Source organism: Oryctolagus cuniculus, chromosome 12 (genome assembly GCF_964237555.1).
Source record: "Oryctolagus cuniculus chromosome 12, mOryCun1.1, whole genome shotgun sequence".
In the NCBI taxonomy this organism is placed as follows: Eukaryota; Metazoa; Chordata; class Mammalia; order Lagomorpha; family Leporidae; genus Oryctolagus; species Oryctolagus cuniculus.
The window spans coordinates 97,733,858-97,750,995 of record NC_091443.1 but is presented as its reverse complement, the minus strand read 5'-3'; the positions used below and the strand labels follow the sequence as shown (position 1 = coordinate 97,750,995).

Genomic DNA, 17,138 nt, shown 5'->3' with positions numbered 1-17,138 from the left:
GCTCACATTCAGAAATCTATCAACAATAGATGCTGGATAGGATGTGGGGAAAAAGGGACACTAACCCACTGTTGGTGGGAATGCAAACTGGTCAAGCCACTATGGAAGTCAGTCTGGAGATTCCTCAGAAACCTAAATATAACCCTACCATTCAACCCAGCCATCCCACTCCTTGGAATTTACCCAAAGGAAATTAAATTGGCAAACAAAAAAAGCAGTCTGCACATTAATGTTTATTACAGCTCAATTCACAATAGCTAAGACCTGGAACCAACCTAAATGCCCATCAACGGTAGACTGGATAAAGAAATTATGGGATATGTACTCTTTAGAATACTATACCGCAGTAAGAAACAACGAAATCCAGTCATTTGCAATAAAATGGAGGAATCTGGAACACATCATGCTGAGTGAAATAAGCCAGTCCCAAAGGGACAAATACCATATGTTCTCCCTGATCGGTGACAACTGACTGAACACCAAAAAGGAAACCTCCTGAAGTGAAACGGACACTATGGGAAACGGTGACTTGATCAGCATAGCCCTGACTGTTAATGAACAACTTAATACATTATCCCTCTTAGTAGTTTTTTTGTCTGTTCTACTTAATATGACTGGTTTAATACTGTAATTAATACACAGTTATTCTTAAGTGTTAAAAATTAACTGAAATGTGATCCCTGTTAAACATAAGAGTGGGAATAAGAGAGGGAAGAGATGTATAATTTGGGACATGCTCAAGCTGACTTGCCCCAAATGGTAGAGTTAAAAACATACCAGGGGATTCCAATTCAATCCCATCAAGGTGGCTTGTACCAATGCCATCTCACTATTCCAAGTGATCAATTTCAGTTCACAATTGATCATAATGGAAGGACTAAGAATTAAAGGGAGCACATAAACAAGTCTAGTACCTGCTAACACTAACCGATAGAATAAATAAAGGGGAGAGTGATCCAACATGGGAAGTGAGATACACAGCAGACTCATAGAATGGCAGATGTCCTAAATAGCACTCTGGCCTCAGAATCAGCCCTAAAGGCATTCGGATCTGGCTGAAAAGCCCATGAGAGTATTTCAGGCATGGAAAGCCAAGACACTCTGGCAAAAGATCTCTGCGAGTGAGATCCCAGTGGAAAGAACAGGTCTTCAAAGAAGGAGGTACCTTTCTCTGAAGGGAGGAGAGAACCTCCACTTTGACTATGACCTTGTCTAAACAAGATAAGAATCGGAGAACTCAGAGGGCTTCCATAGCCTTGGAAACTCATGACCGGAGCATAGGGAGACTACTGATGCCATAGACAGGAGTGTCAGTTGGTAAAGTCAACAACAGGAGTCACTGTGCACTTACTCCTCATGTAGGATCTCTGTCCTTAATGTGCTGTGCATTGAGATTTAATGCTATAACGAGTACTCAAACAATATATTTCACTTTGTGTTTTTATGGGGGTGCAAACTGTTGAAATCTTTACTTAATGTATACTAAACTGATCCTCTGTAAAAAAAAAAAAAAAAGAAATTATCAACTCCCAACTTGACTCTCACTGGGATTAAACATGACAATAGGTCTGATCTGATTTCATCCTCATTTAAAAAAATCATCTATTATTTTTCACTTTATGTTTCTGTGTGAGAGCAAACTGTTGAAATCCTTACTTAATGTATACTAAGCTGATCTTCTGTATATTAAGATAATCGAAAATGAATCTTGATGTGAATGGAAGGGGAGAGGGAGTGGGAAAGGGGAGGGTAGTGGGTGGGAGGGACGGTATGTGGGGGAAACCATTGTAATCCATAAATCGTACTTTGAAAATTTATATTCATTAAATAAAAGTTAAAAAAAATCAAACCCCCCCCCAAAAAAAAGAAAAAAAAAGAAATTATGGGACATGTACTCTATAGAATACTATGCAGCAGTCAAAAACAACGAAACCCAGTCATTTGCAACAAGATGGAGGAATTTGGAAAACATCATGCTGAGTGAATTAAACCAGTCCCAAAGGGACAAATATCATATGTTCTCCCTGATTGACGACAACTAACTGAGACCAAAGGGGAAAGTTTTTGAAGTCAAATGGACACTATGAGAAACAGTGACTTGATCAGCTCTTGTCCTGACGGTTGATGTACAATGTAATACTTTATCCATTTTAGTATTTTTTTTGTTCTAGTAACATTGGTTGAACTCTGTAATTAACACACAATTATTCTTAGGTGTTTACATTTTAACTGAAAAGGGATCCCTGTTAGGAATTTGGAAAACATTATGCTGAGTGAAATAAGCCAATCCCAAAGGGACAAATATCACTTGTTCTCCCTGATAGGTGACAACTAACTGAGCACCAAAAAGGAAACCTGTTAAAGTGAAATGAACACTATGAGAAACGGTGACTTGATCAGCCCTCACCCTGACTGTTGATGAGCAGCTTAATATGTTATCCCTCTTAGTATTTTTTTTTGTTTGTTCTACTTAGGTTGTTCCTTTTTAAATTTCATTTGAGGAACTTCCATATTGCTTTTCATAGTGGACAGTACAATTTACATTCCCTCCAATACTGTGCTTTCTGTTTTATCTACATTTTGCCCAATACTTGTTATCTTTTAACTTTTTAATAGTAGCCATTTAACAGATATGAGGTGATAACCATTGTCATCTTGATTTGCATTATGCGGATGATAGCAATGTTCAGAACTTTTTCACATACCCACTGGGTACATTGTATGTCTTTGTTGGAAAACATTGATTCAGTCCTTTGTCCTTTTTTAATTGTATTCTTTGCTTCTTAGTGGTATGCTTGTATTACTCCCTTGATCACACATCTGGTTTGCTAATATTTTCTCATATTCATTGGTTTGCCTTTCATTTCATTGATCTTTGCTTGACTGCTTTTTGTTGTAATTTCATTTCCTTATATTTGCTTTTGCTCTCTGTGCTTTAGTTGTTAACACATAAGCAACCACTCTTGAGGCTAATGTCAAGGACTTTTCTATTTTATAAGTTGTAAGTGTTCAGATCTTCTGTGTGGACTTGCAGTTCATTTTGAGTTGATTTTAATATGTGGTGTAACAATGATGCAGTTTCAGTTTTGGACATGTGGTTATCCAGGTTGCTTCTGCCTCAGATGTGGGCCTTTATGTCCAGTGACTGCATGTTTGGTAACCCTGATGGGCCAGGATTTCCCGTGTCTTCATTTGGATCCATTAAACCAGATGCTGTGGCTGGAGTTGATCAGGAGCTTTGCATGTGTGGTGATTTGGGAGTAGAGACCATGCAGTGATGGGGTCAAGACAAGGGACTGTAGCCGCCTCCTCTGGAAGCCAGGGCTATATGAGGGTATGTCCGAAAGTTTTTTGAAGGGTAGACATTTGGCATGGTGGGAAAGACAATGCTCAGGATACCAGTGGCAGCCAGTGATGGCTTAAGTAGTTGGATTCTTGCTACCACATTGGAGACCATCTCCCAGCTTCAGCCTGGGTCAGATCAGCCCTGAGTATTTTGGGCATTTGGGTAATGAACTACTAGATGGGTGGTGTCTTTATCTCTCTCTCTCTCCCTCTCTCTCTCTCTCTCTCCCTCCCTCCCTCCCACCTACCTCCCCCTCCCCCTTATTAAGTCTCTGTTTTGCTTTTGAAACCAATTGCAATATTAAAACTAGGTGGAAAAATGGATATGGATGATTATCGCAGTAGCAGTAGATTACTGAGTAATTTCCTAGAACCATACAGGGAGATGTGTGCAGCTCACAGGGATCCATTATATCTGTTGTTAGAAAATGAAATAAAGGAGCTCAAGGCTCTGTCCATACAATAGTGTCGAAAGATTAATGTAGACTTGGTCCGTACAAATTTTATATGAGTATTGAAATGTCACACTAGCCCATAAATATGTACAACTCTTGTTGATAACATTTAAGTAAAAATACCAATATGTTATTAGGTGTATAAAGTTAAGGGGTTTTAAATGATTAATGTCACAACTAATATTATGGTATTTGAAAATGGTTAATTAATGCAAGCAAAAACAGAACCTGTAGGTAACTGAACTGTTCTGTCTTGTCATGTTCAGTCTAAAGGCTACTATGCTGTGTTTTAAGTTGGTGATGGACATTTATTTGAGATTGTTTCCTTTAATTAAGAAAAATGGTAGTATGTTTTCATGTGTATGTGAAATTGAATAGCAATTGTATTGCAATTGAATGCAGTTGTATTGCATCAGAGCAATACAATGAATACAAGATAAGCTTTTTTTCATATTTGAGATTTTATTGGTTTTTGAGAATCACTACAGAGACATTTCAATTTGTACACTATTCTTAACAAGCCAAAAATTTTAAAAGTGAGGGTTGATCATTCTTTTTAAATCTTTTATTTTTGAAATAGTGTATTTTTTAATTTATCTCAGAAGAGCTTTATAGTCCACTCAATAAAGAGTTCAGCTAGTAAGGAAGAATATAGGCAAGGGCAATAACAATAATCAAACAAAAAAAGTCCTATCTTTATGATCAGTTATGAACTTAAACTGATCACTTTAACTAGTAAGATGGCATTAAGTGTCAAAGGGATCATATAAATAAGACCAAGTGTCTGCTAAAAACAATAGATAGAATGAAAAAGGAGAGAATGATCCAACATGGGAAACAGGCCACCCAGCAGACTCATAGAATGACAAATACCCTAAAGAGCACTCTGGCCTTGGAATCAGCCCTTAAAGCATTCAGATCTGGCTAAAAAGCCCATGAGAGCATTTCAGGCATGGAAAGCCAAGACACTTTGGCAAAAAAATCACTCACATGAAAGATCTCTGAGAGTAAGATCCCAGAGGAAAGAAAGGGCCATCAAAGAGGTCAGTACCTTTCTCTGAAGGGAGGAGAGAACTTCCACTTTTATTATGGCCTTGTCTAAATAATGTTGCAATTTGTGGACTCAAGAGACTTCCATAGCCTTGGCAGCTCATGACCAAGAGCCTAGGGTGATCACTGATGTCAAATAGAAGAGTGTCAGCTGTGAAATCAACAACAGGTGTCACTGTGCACTTGCTCCCCATGTAGGACCTCTGTCCTTAATGTGTTGTACTATGAAAATTAACAATAAAACTAGTCTTCAAACAGTACTTTTAACTTTGTGTGTCTGTGTGGGTGCAGTCTGTTGAAATCTTTACTTAGTATAGAGTTGATAGACTGTGTATAAAGATAATTAAAAATGAATCTCAATGAAGAATGGGTTGGAAGAAGGAATAGGAGTTGGGATGGTTTGCGGGTGGGAGGGCAGGTATGGGGGGGGAAGACCTGCTATAATCCAAAAGTTGTACTTATGAAATTTTTATTTATTAAATCAAAGGTTTTATAAAAATGTCTACTACAGTCATAACACAGTAAATTTTAAAATGAGCATGATTTATTAAAATTATAGTAGCATATCATTCATAACAATTTGACAAAGATATAAAAGAAAGTTTGACAAAACTATATTTGCGGCAATACTGATACACACAGGCATTAGTTTCTTTTCTGTTTTTCTTTTGTTGTTGTCTGATTTTTTTAAAAGAAAATTTTAGCTCCCATATATAAAGGAGAACATCTAATATTTGTCTTTCTTTGTCAGGGTCATTTCACTGAGCATGAAATCCTCCAGTTGCTACGATTTTGATGCTGATAACAGGATTTTATTTTTTATAGTTCTGTAATATTCAGTTCTACATATATGCATCGAATTTTGCCAGCACCACTGATTGAATAGATTATACTTTTTTCCAGTGTATAGTTTGAGCAGTTTAATGGAAAATCAATTGGCTCTACCTGTTTGGATTAATTAATTAATGAATTTCCACTATCATGCTGCTTTGCTTGTATAGCTTTGTAGTAAGCTTTGAAGTCAGGTATTCTGACGCCTCCAAGTTGATTTTTTTTTATTTTGCTCAGGATCGTTTTGGCTATTCTTGATATTTTGTGATTTCTTAGGGAATTTAGGATTATCTTCTCATTCTGTAAAAAATGTCATTGGTGTTTGATAGGAGTTTCATGTAATTTGTAGGTTGCTTTATAGGTATTTTAATTATACTAATTCTTCCAATCCATGAGCAAGTTATATTTTTCCATTTTGGGAGTCCTTGATGATTTATTTCTTCAACATTTTAGAATTTTCATTGTAGATATCTTTCATTTAATTGGTTACATTTATTCCTAAATATTTTCTTTTTGTCCCTCTTGTGTATGGGATTAATTTTTAGATTTCATTTTTGGCAAATTGGTTATTAGAATATAAAAAGCTATTGTTTTTTGTATGTTGATTTTGTAACCTATAACTTTACTGAATTGGTTTTTCATCTTGAACCATTTTTTGGTGGAGTGTTTAGATTTTTCTGTGCATAACATCATGTATTCTACAATGTGGTTGAATTCAGTTGTTGTTAATAGTTGTGTTGAGGAATATTTCATGTTATAAATATAAGAGCTTGTCAAAAAGGCTTAAAGTTTACCTGTGGGAAATTTCTCTGTCAATTGCCATATGGGAACTAGAGTAGTGCCTGGTAGACTTGTGGACTGCCATTGCTAATAGAGTGCATGGGTTCACCCATTGGTTTATCACTGCTTTCTGTGTCCCCGACAGACTCCCAGTGAGACAGTGAGGCTTCTTAAGGGAAGGCCTATACTCAAGGTTGTGTGCTGAGTGTTGATGGCAGCAGCATCTAAGTAACATGGTCTCATGGGATCATTGGAGACACTGGTATCTCCACCTGGGTACTGCAGTCTTGTGTGCTGTGGGGTCGTGAGTCTGGATGCACCAGATGACTGCTGGCTGCCCCTCACATGCTGCCAGGCACCACTCAGGACATGGTTAAGAAAGCAGCTGCCCTCTCTGCAACTGTCTCAGATGGTGAAGTGCCATATCTCAGACACCGGGGAAGTCCACACAGAGGTACACACCTTGCTGTGGATGGAGACACAAAGCCTGCTCAAAGACTGGACAGGGACACATTGAGAAGGGCAGCCTTGCTGTGTTCCTGACAGGAAGTAGTCTATAAATCACCGGGCAACAGAGTTGGCAGCTGGCAGCTTTCACTGAACTACATCAAGATCCTGTCCAACTTGCCTGGGAAGCACAAACAGATGGCGCCATGTTTGCACAGAGGGTGAACATAAACTGTCCCTTTTTCTACTGCAGTGGGCGTCCAGAGCATGTCAAACACCACAGTACAGCAGGAGCCTCTTTATTTCAATGGACGGTGTACAGTTAAGAATAAAAGAGAACTACTGAGGCTGTTAGGCATTCTTCAGCGAGTATGTGCAGTCACCACCCCTGAATGGGAAAGCTGCCCCTAGGACAGTCCCAAACAAGCTACCTTGGCCCCAGTGGATTTATTTATTCACTTACTTAGGCATTATTCATTATGTTTCATTGAAAGACAGAAAACAGATTTCCCATTGGCTGAATCACTCCACTTGAGTGGCAGAGGCCCAACTATCTGAGCCATCCTCTGTTGTTTCCCAGGGTGTGCATAAGCAGGAACCTGGATTTGAATGTGTGACAGGTATTGATCCTCGATACTCTGTAATGGGATGCTGGCACCAAAATGATGTCTTTAATTGCCATGCCAAATACAATGTATTGTTGCCTTTATATTCTAATTATTAGAATGGCAGTGTGAGATAGAGAAAGATGTTTCAATCTGTTGGCCTCACCCCCCAAAGCCTGCAAATATTCTGGAAAGGCTAGGACAAAGTCAGAAGCCAAGAACTTTATCCAGTTCTCTCCCATTGGTGGTAGAGACCTAAATAACTGACGTAATACCTGCTCTCCATCAGAGTGTGCATTAGCAGGAAACTGCACTGCAAGAAGATTGTACTGAAATCCATGCACTCTGATATGGGGTGTGGGGAACCCAAATGACATCTTAACAACTCTGGAATAGTTCCTTGGCCATTGTTATATTTTAATGATTTTTATTGGAAAAAAAATTAGTGAGGGAGAGACATAGAGATATCATCCAACCCACTACCTCACTCTCCAAATGGCTGCAACAGCTACAGATTAACCAATATGAAGCCAGGAGGAGGAACTGTATCTTCTTCTCCTACATGGGTTGCATAGACCTGAGTTCTTCAGACATCATCCATTATCTATCCATGTACCTTAAGAGGAAGCTGGACTGAAAGCATAGTAGCTGGGGCATGACCCAGCACTACAAGATGAAATGTAAGCATTGTTAGCTGAAGCCTTACCTGCTGTGCCACAACATCAGCATTCCCATTGTTATTTGCAAGAGCAGTTGCACAACAGTGCCAAGCAAAACTTCTGGCCCTGTTGACGGCAACTTCGGAAGTTAATCAAGCTCCGCAAACCATGAGCACCCTGGGAAATACCAAGGCAGACACGCAGAGTGTTCACAGCCAGAGGTTCCTTCAGCATCTCCCTGCAATCCAGTGCTGTGTAATCAGATGTGGTGCGCTCTCTGACTTCCTCTGATCCATTATGAACACAATGGGACCTATTCTGAGCATCAACAACAAAGTCAATGGCTTTGCAGGCTGCACTGCTGCCTACTGGCTCATTTCAGGCAAGTCTCATGAGTTTCTCCAGATGGTCTGGACACCACTGAGGCCCTTCTAGACAGAGAGAAGACCACCAGACATTCAACAATGGTGGGATTCTTGAGCACACTAGGGGTAAGCAGTCATCACCAGGCATCTTTATGGGTGACAACCACCATGTGTTAGGGTCACATTATAGACCCTTACGAATCATCAGGCACTAACTCCTATGGCATTGTGATCTTTCCCAGTGTAGTGCATCAGTCACGCAATATTCATTGACAGACTATGAAGAGGACATGCCCTTGGGTCGACTGCCATGGTCAGCATTAAGACGGGACCCAACCTCTTCCCATGAGTCCTTGTGTTGCTTCTGCCCACCTCTCAGCTATCATTTCTGTTCCTTGGCATGGACAGCCTAAGACTTCTGTTCTTCACCTAGATCAATCCCAAGTCTTTTGTACTGATGTGGCATGCTTGTGTAGAGCCCGGACACTTAACACAACACCTCCCTATATTGATAACACCCTACAATAGCCACTCAGGCAGGACAAGTGGGGAATTGACATAGCTGTCCATGACATAGTATAAGTATTCTCTGAAGTACACTGAGTCATCTATTAACTCACCCATCAAGGACCTTCTCAAAGATGGAGGATAGGAATGGAGGCATCCTGCAGATTACCACCACCTCAAGAAGGTCATGCCTCCCTTTGAATTTGCTTTACTTGATATTATCAGACTACCCCTGCACTCCTGGGCCACAGCAGGGAGCTGGACTGGAAGAGGAGCAGTCGGGACAGAATCTGGCGCCCTGACCAGTACTAAAACCCAGGGTGCCGGCCCCACAAGTGGAGGATAACCCTATTGAGTTGTGGTGCCAGCCCTTAATTTGAAGGCCAACAGTGCACCTTTATGAGACTTCCAGTGGGCTGCCGGTATGGTCCTCCAGGGCTCGTGGTCTGTGTTAACAGGATCTGGCTGGCCTTCAGTTGTCTCCTAGCATCCACCTGTGACACTATGTTGAGGACATCGTTTCAACTGATAATCAAGAGGAGGAGGAAAAATGGGCCTCAATCATCAGCAACTGACTTCTTGACCAAGTGGGTGTGGACCTTAGTTCCATGTGAGATGAGAGCTTGCAACCTCAAATTTTGGTCTATATTTTGAACAAGGATTTCAAATTCCTCAACAAATCCACATATATCTGCTTTTCCTCACTGATTCAGTTTCAACCAGGGAAGCCCAGCACATTTTCAGTTTCTGATAACACCAACTTCCTCACCTCTAAAGAACCCTAAGATTCATCTGTCTCACCAGCCACCCACAAGGATGCACCTTGGTCAGGCATACTTCCAAGGAAAAAGCTAAGGATTACTCTACGGCTAGTTTTTGGTTCTGAGGGTCCCATGGGTAAAGGACTTCAAGTTAGCTTTGAGCTTGTAGTGACACTACTGTTTGACTCACAGAGAGTTTGGACTACCTCCCTCAGCATCATGAGCTGGGCCCTGGCCTCCAGCCACTGAGAATCTCTTGTTAAATGGAAGTGGTATTTTCAGAGGCCAGACAAACCCACACCCTGAGGAGTCTGTGTCCTTGACGAGGATGTCAGCCTCTGACACTTCGTCTATTTGCAGAGCCCCATCGGTCATCTCACATCAGATACCTCCTTCCAGATACAGGGGTAGTGTCATGTGTCTCAGGGGGCAGAACTTGTGATCGTCCTACTTGTCGTCGAGCAGTCCACCCTCACTCAAGGCCATCTTGAAATTCACATATCCACCAATTCTTGGGACAACACCAATTCCTAATGGCCTTTGTGTGGCCTCAAACTGGACACTCTATACCCTTACTTTGGAGTTCCTCCTTTGGTGGGTCACTGTTGATATCTGTGCTACTGGCCTAACCTCACTGAGCAACTCAGCTATTTTGATTGCCAAAATTCTACTGCCTTTTTTTTTTTTTTTTTGACAGGCAGAGTGGATAGTGAGAGAGAGAGACAGAGAGAAAGGTCTTCCTTTGCCGTTGGTTCACCCTCCAATGGCCGCCGCGGCCGGCGCGCTGCGGCCGGCGCACCGCGCTGATCCGATGGCAGGAGCCAGGAGCCAGGTGCTTTTCCTGGTCTCCCATGGGGTGCAGGGCCCAAGCACCTGGGCCATCCTCCACTGCACTCCCTGGCCACAGCAGAGAGCTGGCCTGGAAGAGGGGCAACCGGGACAGAATCCGGCACCCCGACCGGGACTAGAACCCGGTGTGCCGGCGCCGCTAGGCAGAGGATTAGCCTAGTGAGCCACGGCACCGGCCTCTACTGCCTTTTAATGTAGCAAAACTGTACTTTATATTATCTACCTCCTTTCTTTCATCGGGGAGCCTCCCAGGCTTATATGATTTGGGACCTCATAGGCCTATCAACTTGGATTTCAGCTTGTAGCTTTCCTATTGTATCCAAGTCAGTTGTGGAAGTCCCCCAGAAACACCTGCTGTACAGACAAAACTGTCATTCCTGCTTCTCGCGTGATTGCATTTGGAGTGGTGATTATTCACATGCTACCTGGCAAGTGGATTTTGTTGACCTGCTGTAGCAAATGGCAGGTGCTTACTGTTACGTAAGCCTACACCAGACTACTCCTTGCTTCTTTGTTCATGGCTGAAAATGTCATCAGATTCTAAGTACTTCATCCCTGGTGCATTAAACATGGGACCAAAAATATCTGAAATACTTAGTTCCTGTCCATTTGGTGTATACACAGTGATGGAGTTTTTAGTTCACGTGAAGGTTATTTTTTTTGAAAATTTTGAAATTAACAATACTTGTACATACTTAAGGGCTACTGTGTGACATTTTGGTACATGTCTGCAATGTGTCCTGATTAAAAATGGGATGATCAATATTTCCCTTTACTTGTCAGTACTTAGGATTGAAGACTTGGAATATCTTCTGTATGTTCATTCAACACATACTCAGTTATTGTGAGCTATCCTCTCCATTATTCTGTGTAACATTCGAAAGTTACTCCTTTGATATACCTCTGATGTGGTACCCATCATCCAAACTCCTTGCATTTTCCCTCCAACGTCTTACATCCTTTATTAATTATTATGTAGTCAGATTGGTGCATTTTAAAGATTTATTTATTTTTATTTGAAAGGCTGAGCTATAGAGAGAGGGAGAGACAGAGAGATGTTTTCCTTCTGCTCATTCACTACCCAGATGGCTGCAATAACTGCAGCAGAGCAAATTCAAAGCCAGGAGCCAGGATCTTTCTCTGGGTCTCCCAAAGTGGATGTAGGGGCCCAAGCACTAGGGCTATGTTCCATTGCTTTCTCAACCCATAACCAGCGAGCTGGTTCAGAAGAGGAACAGCAGGTGGGTTCCCACATGGGATTCTGGCACCACAGGCAGAGCCTTAACCTACCATGCCACAGCACTGGCCCCCGATTGTTTTAGCTTGTGTTTGTGAGGGAGTGGGTACAGTATTTGTCTTTCTGTGTCTGGATTGTTTTCACTTACTTTCAGTTTCATACATCTTGCTTCAAGTGACAGGGTTTCATTCTTTTCAAGTGGCTGGATAGTATTCCATTCCGTATATATACAACAAACTCTTGACCCCTTCAGCTGATGAACTCTCAGCTAATTTTGTATGCCAAGATACTATTCCCTTTTAGTGAGACAAAAATGCCGTCTGCTTTATCTGAATCCCTGCCCTCATAGTGGAGACTGTGGTTCCAAAATGAGTTTGAACTCCTGGGCATATCTGATGCGGGGACATTTTCCTATTGTGGTACCAGAATGAGTTTCTTCTCCCAGGCATATCTGATCTGGGGACATCTTATACCTGTCATTTTGGATTTCTGATTGTGGTTTTCCTATTCCATCCAACTCAGTTGGAAAGTCCCCCAGGGATGTCTGTTTTGCAGACAAAACTCACATCATTCCTTTTTCTCCCATGGTGGTGTTTGGAGAGGTGATTCCTCTCACATGCCACCTGGCAGGTGGATTTTATTGGTCTACTGTTGCAAGAGGCAAGCGATTATTATTGTTGATGACCACACCAGAGTGCTCCCTGCTTTTTCCTTCATGGCTGAAAATGTGCTTCAAACATGAGACTACAGATACATGAACTACTTAGTTCCTTTCTATGGGGCATGGACCCAGTGTTGGTGGTGCTGGTTCATGGTATGGTTCTGTTTTCTGAAAATTTTGACATTAACAATAATTTCACCTACTTAAGGGCTACAGTATGATGTCTCGGTGCATATCTGCAATGGGTCCTGATGAAAAATGGGATAATCAACATTTCCCTTTCTTTGTCAATATTTTATGATTGAAGGCTTGGAATTTCTTCTGTGTGTTCATGTAATACCTACTAGGTTATTGTGAGCTAGTCTCCTCACTGTGCTGTGTAACAATAGGAACTTATTCCTTTGGTCTAACTCTGATTTTGTGCCCATCATCAAAACTCCCTCCATCTCCCGCAGTGCCTGCCATCCTTTATTATGCATTATACATTCAGGGTTTTAGCTTGCTTATGTGAAGGGGTGCACACGTTATTTGTCTTTCTGTGCCTGGCCTTTTTCACTTAACACGATATCCTCCAGTTGTATACATTTTGCTGCAAAGGTCAGGATTTCATTTTTAAATGCTTGAGTAGTATTCCATTTAGTATGTACACAACAAATTCTTGATCTCTTCATCTGATGATGGATACGTTGGTTGATTCCATATCTTGGCCATTGTTAACAGTGCTGCAGTAATCATGGTGGAGCAGGTATCTCTTCGATACAATGATTTCATATCTTTTTGAGATATACTGAGTACTGAGATTGTTGAGTCATATGGCAGTTCCATTCTTAGTTTTTAGAAATCCCCACGGTGTTTGCTGCAGTGGTTGTACTCATTTAGATTCCCATGCTCAGTATATGAGAGTTCTCCTTTCTCCATATCCTTGCTAGAGTTGTTTACTTTTTCTTTTCGATAGGCATTCTAGCATTATGAGGTGATATCTCTTTGGGGTTTTGATTTGCATTTCTTTTTTTTTAAAGAGCTTTTATTTCTTTGAGAGGCAGAGTTAACAGACAGAGAGGGAGGCACACAAAAGTCTTCCATCTGCTGGTTCACTCCCCAGATGGCCGCAATGGCGAGAGCTGAGCCCATCCAAAACCAGGAGCCAGGAGCTTCTTCCAGATCTCCCATGTGGTTGCAGGAACCCAAGCACTTTGGCCATTTTCCACTGCTTTCCAGGCCATATGCAGAGCGCAGGATCAGAAGAAGAGCATCCAGGACATGAACCAGTGCCCACGTGGGATGATGGCCCTGCAGGCAGAGGCTTCGCCTGCTATGCCACAGTGTGAGCCCCTATTTTCATTTCTCTGATGGCTAGTAATAGTTTTTTTTTCATCTATTTGTTGGCCATTTGTGTTTTTTCTTTAAAGAGTTGTCTTTTTAGGCCCCTTGTGCCCATTTCTTAACTGCATTAGATGCTTGATTTTGAGTTTGTTGAGTTCCTGATATATTCTGAATATTAATCCTTTGTTGGGTAAGTAGTTTGTAGGTATTTTATCCCTTTCCATTGGTTGTTTATTCACTCTATTACTGTTTTCTTTGCTGTACAGAAGCTTCAGCGTTTGATGTAGTCCCATTCATCAAGTTTTAATTTTGCTGCCTGAACTTCTAGGGTTTTTACCAAAAAGTCATTGCCTCTACCTCTTTTAAGAGATATCTCCGGGGCCGGCGCAATGGCTCACTCTGTTGACCCTCCGCCTCCAGTGCCGGCATCCCATATGGGCGCCGGGTTCTAGTCCTGGTTGCTCCTCTTCCAGTCCAGCTCTCTGCTGTGGCCTGGGAAGGCAGTGGAGGATGGCCCAACTCCTTGGTTCCTGCACTCACATGGGAGACCAGGAGGAATCACCTGGCTCCTGGTTTCAGAACAGCAGAGCGCCAGCCGTAGTGGGCATTTGGGGGTTGAACCAACGGAAGGAAGATCTTTTTCTCTGTCTGTCTCACTCACTGTCTAACTCTATCTGTCAAGTAATTTTTTTTTAAAAAAGAGATGTCTCCCTATGTTTTATTCCAGCAGTTTTGTATTGTCAGGTCTCAGATTTATATCTTTGATCCATCTGAGTTGATTTTTATTTTTTATTTTTAGTTTTCGTTTTAAAGATTTTATTCTGTTTATTTGAAATACAGAGTTACAGAGAGAGAGGTCTTCCATCCGCTGGTTCACTCCCCAGATGGCTGCAATGGCCAGAGCTGTGCTGATCTGGAGCCAGGAGCCAGGAGCTTCTTCTGGGTCCCCCATGTGGGTGCAGGGGCCCAAGTACTTGGGCCATCTTCTGCTATCCCAGGCCATAGCAGAGAGCTGGACTGGAAGAGGAGCAGCTGGGACTCAAACTGGCACCTATATGGGATGCTGGCACTGTAGGCAGTGGCTTCACCCATTACACCACAGTGCCAGCCCCTGAGTTGATTTTTATGTGTGGTGAAACATAGACGTTTAATTTCATTCTTCTATATATGTATATCCAGTATTGTCAGCACCACTTATTGAAAGGACTATGGGATTCTCATCAAAAATCAGTTAGCTGTTACATATGTATGTTTGTATTTATGTATTTTTCTCTGTTTTCATTGATCTTGGTATCCATCTTCATTCCAGTTTCATCCTATTTTATTTACTATGCCTTTGTGAAATCAGGCATTGTTAGGCACCCAGCTTTGTATATTGTTTCTTGTATAAGATCACTTTGGCTGCTCTGGGTCTTCTGTAGTTCCATAGGAATGTTAGCATTTCTTTTCTGACTGTATAAAGAATGTCATTGGTATTTTGATAGGATTGAGTCTGTAGATTTCCTAAGGAATATGAACATTTTAATGTTAATTCTTCTAATTGATGAGCAGGGGATGTCTTTCCATTTTCATGTGTCTGATGATTTATTTCATCAGTGCTTTATAAGTTTATTGTGATCTTTCACTTATTTGGTTAAATTCATTACTAACTATGGAATTTTGGTAGCTATTGTAAATTTAGGTTTCTTTTTTCCTGTTTCATACTTTTTATTTTATTTAAAATATACAAATGTCATGTATTTCATATATACAGATTCAGGAAGGTGGTGATGCTTTCCATTCCACTCTCCATCCCGCCCGTATTCCCACCCTTCTTCCTCTTCCCTCTCCTATTCCCATTCTTACTTTTTACAAAGATCTTAAACTTACCTTTACAGAGGATCATTATTAGTGTGTAAGAATGCAACTTATTTGCACATTGATTTTGTATCCTGTGACTTATTGGTTTATCACTCCAAACATATTTTTACTGCAGTGTTTTAAGTTTTTCTGTCTAAAATCATGTCTTCTGAACAAAACATATTTTGACTTCCCCCTTCCCAGTTTTCATCCTTTGTTTCTTTACTTTACCTGAGTACTCTTTTGAGTACTTGAGATACTATATTGACTAAGAACGGTTTATGTGGAGTTCTTATCTTGTTCCAAAAATCAGGGGAAATGTTTTCAGCTTTTTCCCATTCAGTATGATATTGGCTATTGTTTTATCATATAGCTTTGAATTTTGAGCTGTGTTTCCTCTGCACCTTGTTCAGTTTTTTTTTTTTTCATGAAGCGATGTTGAATCGTGTGATGGAAGCATTCTCTGCACCCATGGAGATGTTCATTTGTTTTATGTTGTTCATTCTGCTGATGTGATTTCATTGATTTTTATAGATGTTGAACCACACTTGCGTGACTCTGATAAAACCCACTCATCATATTATATGTTGTGTATGTATACATATATGATACCTTTTTGATGTATTGTTGCATTCATCAGGTTTCCAAAGCCTCACAGCCTAGAAAGTGTTTGAAATAAGAAAGCTTGAACTCACTACCCATGCTTTTCAATCCCAAAAAGTCCAAAACATTTTCCCAAGGTCACAGAATGACAGACTGTACTAAGGAAAGTAATCAAAACCTAATTCCAGGTCTGGCACTGTGGTGTAGTAGGCTAAGCCTCCACCTGCAGCACGGGCATCCCATGTGAACACCAGTTCATGTCCCAACTACTGCTGGCCAGAATCAGTAAAGAGTCATTAGGTTTGCGTGTTTTGTTTTATTACATGCTGTCTTTCTATGACCTTGGGAAATGTCTTCAACTTTCTGGGATTGAAAAAGCATAGGTAGTGAGTTCAGCATTCTTATTTGAACCACTGTCTAGGCTGTGAGGCTCTGGAAATGTTATGAAGTCTTAGTTTGGTTGTACTCCTTGTGCGACTCTTCAAGTCTAAAATGATTTTTTTTTTTTTGACAGGCAGAGTGGACAGTGAGAGAGAGAGACAGAGAGAAAGGTCTTCCTTTGCCGTTGGTTCACCCTCCAATGGCCGCCGCGGCCGGCGCGCTGCGGCCGGCGCACCGCGCTGATCCGATGGCAGGAGCCAGGAGCCAGGTGCTTTTCCTGGTCTCCTATGGGGTGCAGGGCCCAAGCACCTGGGCCATCCTCCACTGCACTCCCTGGCCACAGCAGAGGGCTGGCCTGGAAGAGGGGCAACCGGGACAGAATCCGGCGCCCCAACCGGGACTAGAACCCGGTGTGCCGGCGCCGCTAGGCGGAGGATTAG

The 17,138-nt window shown here is 41.4% G+C and overlaps 1 long non-coding RNA gene across 1 annotated transcript in view; it reads left to right on the top strand.

Annotated features, from left to right (window-relative positions):
• Window positions 1-1,743: 1,743 nt before the first annotated feature.
• The window catches only part of LOC138844731 (uncharacterized), a 39,612-nt gene continuing 24,217 nt past the window's right edge, over window positions 1,744-17,138 (top strand). Inside the window, exon 1 of the long non-coding RNA XR_011381001.1 lies at window positions 1,744-13,876. This is a non-coding gene — a long non-coding RNA (uncharacterized lncRNA). The remainder of the gene's footprint in view (window positions 13,877-17,138) is intronic.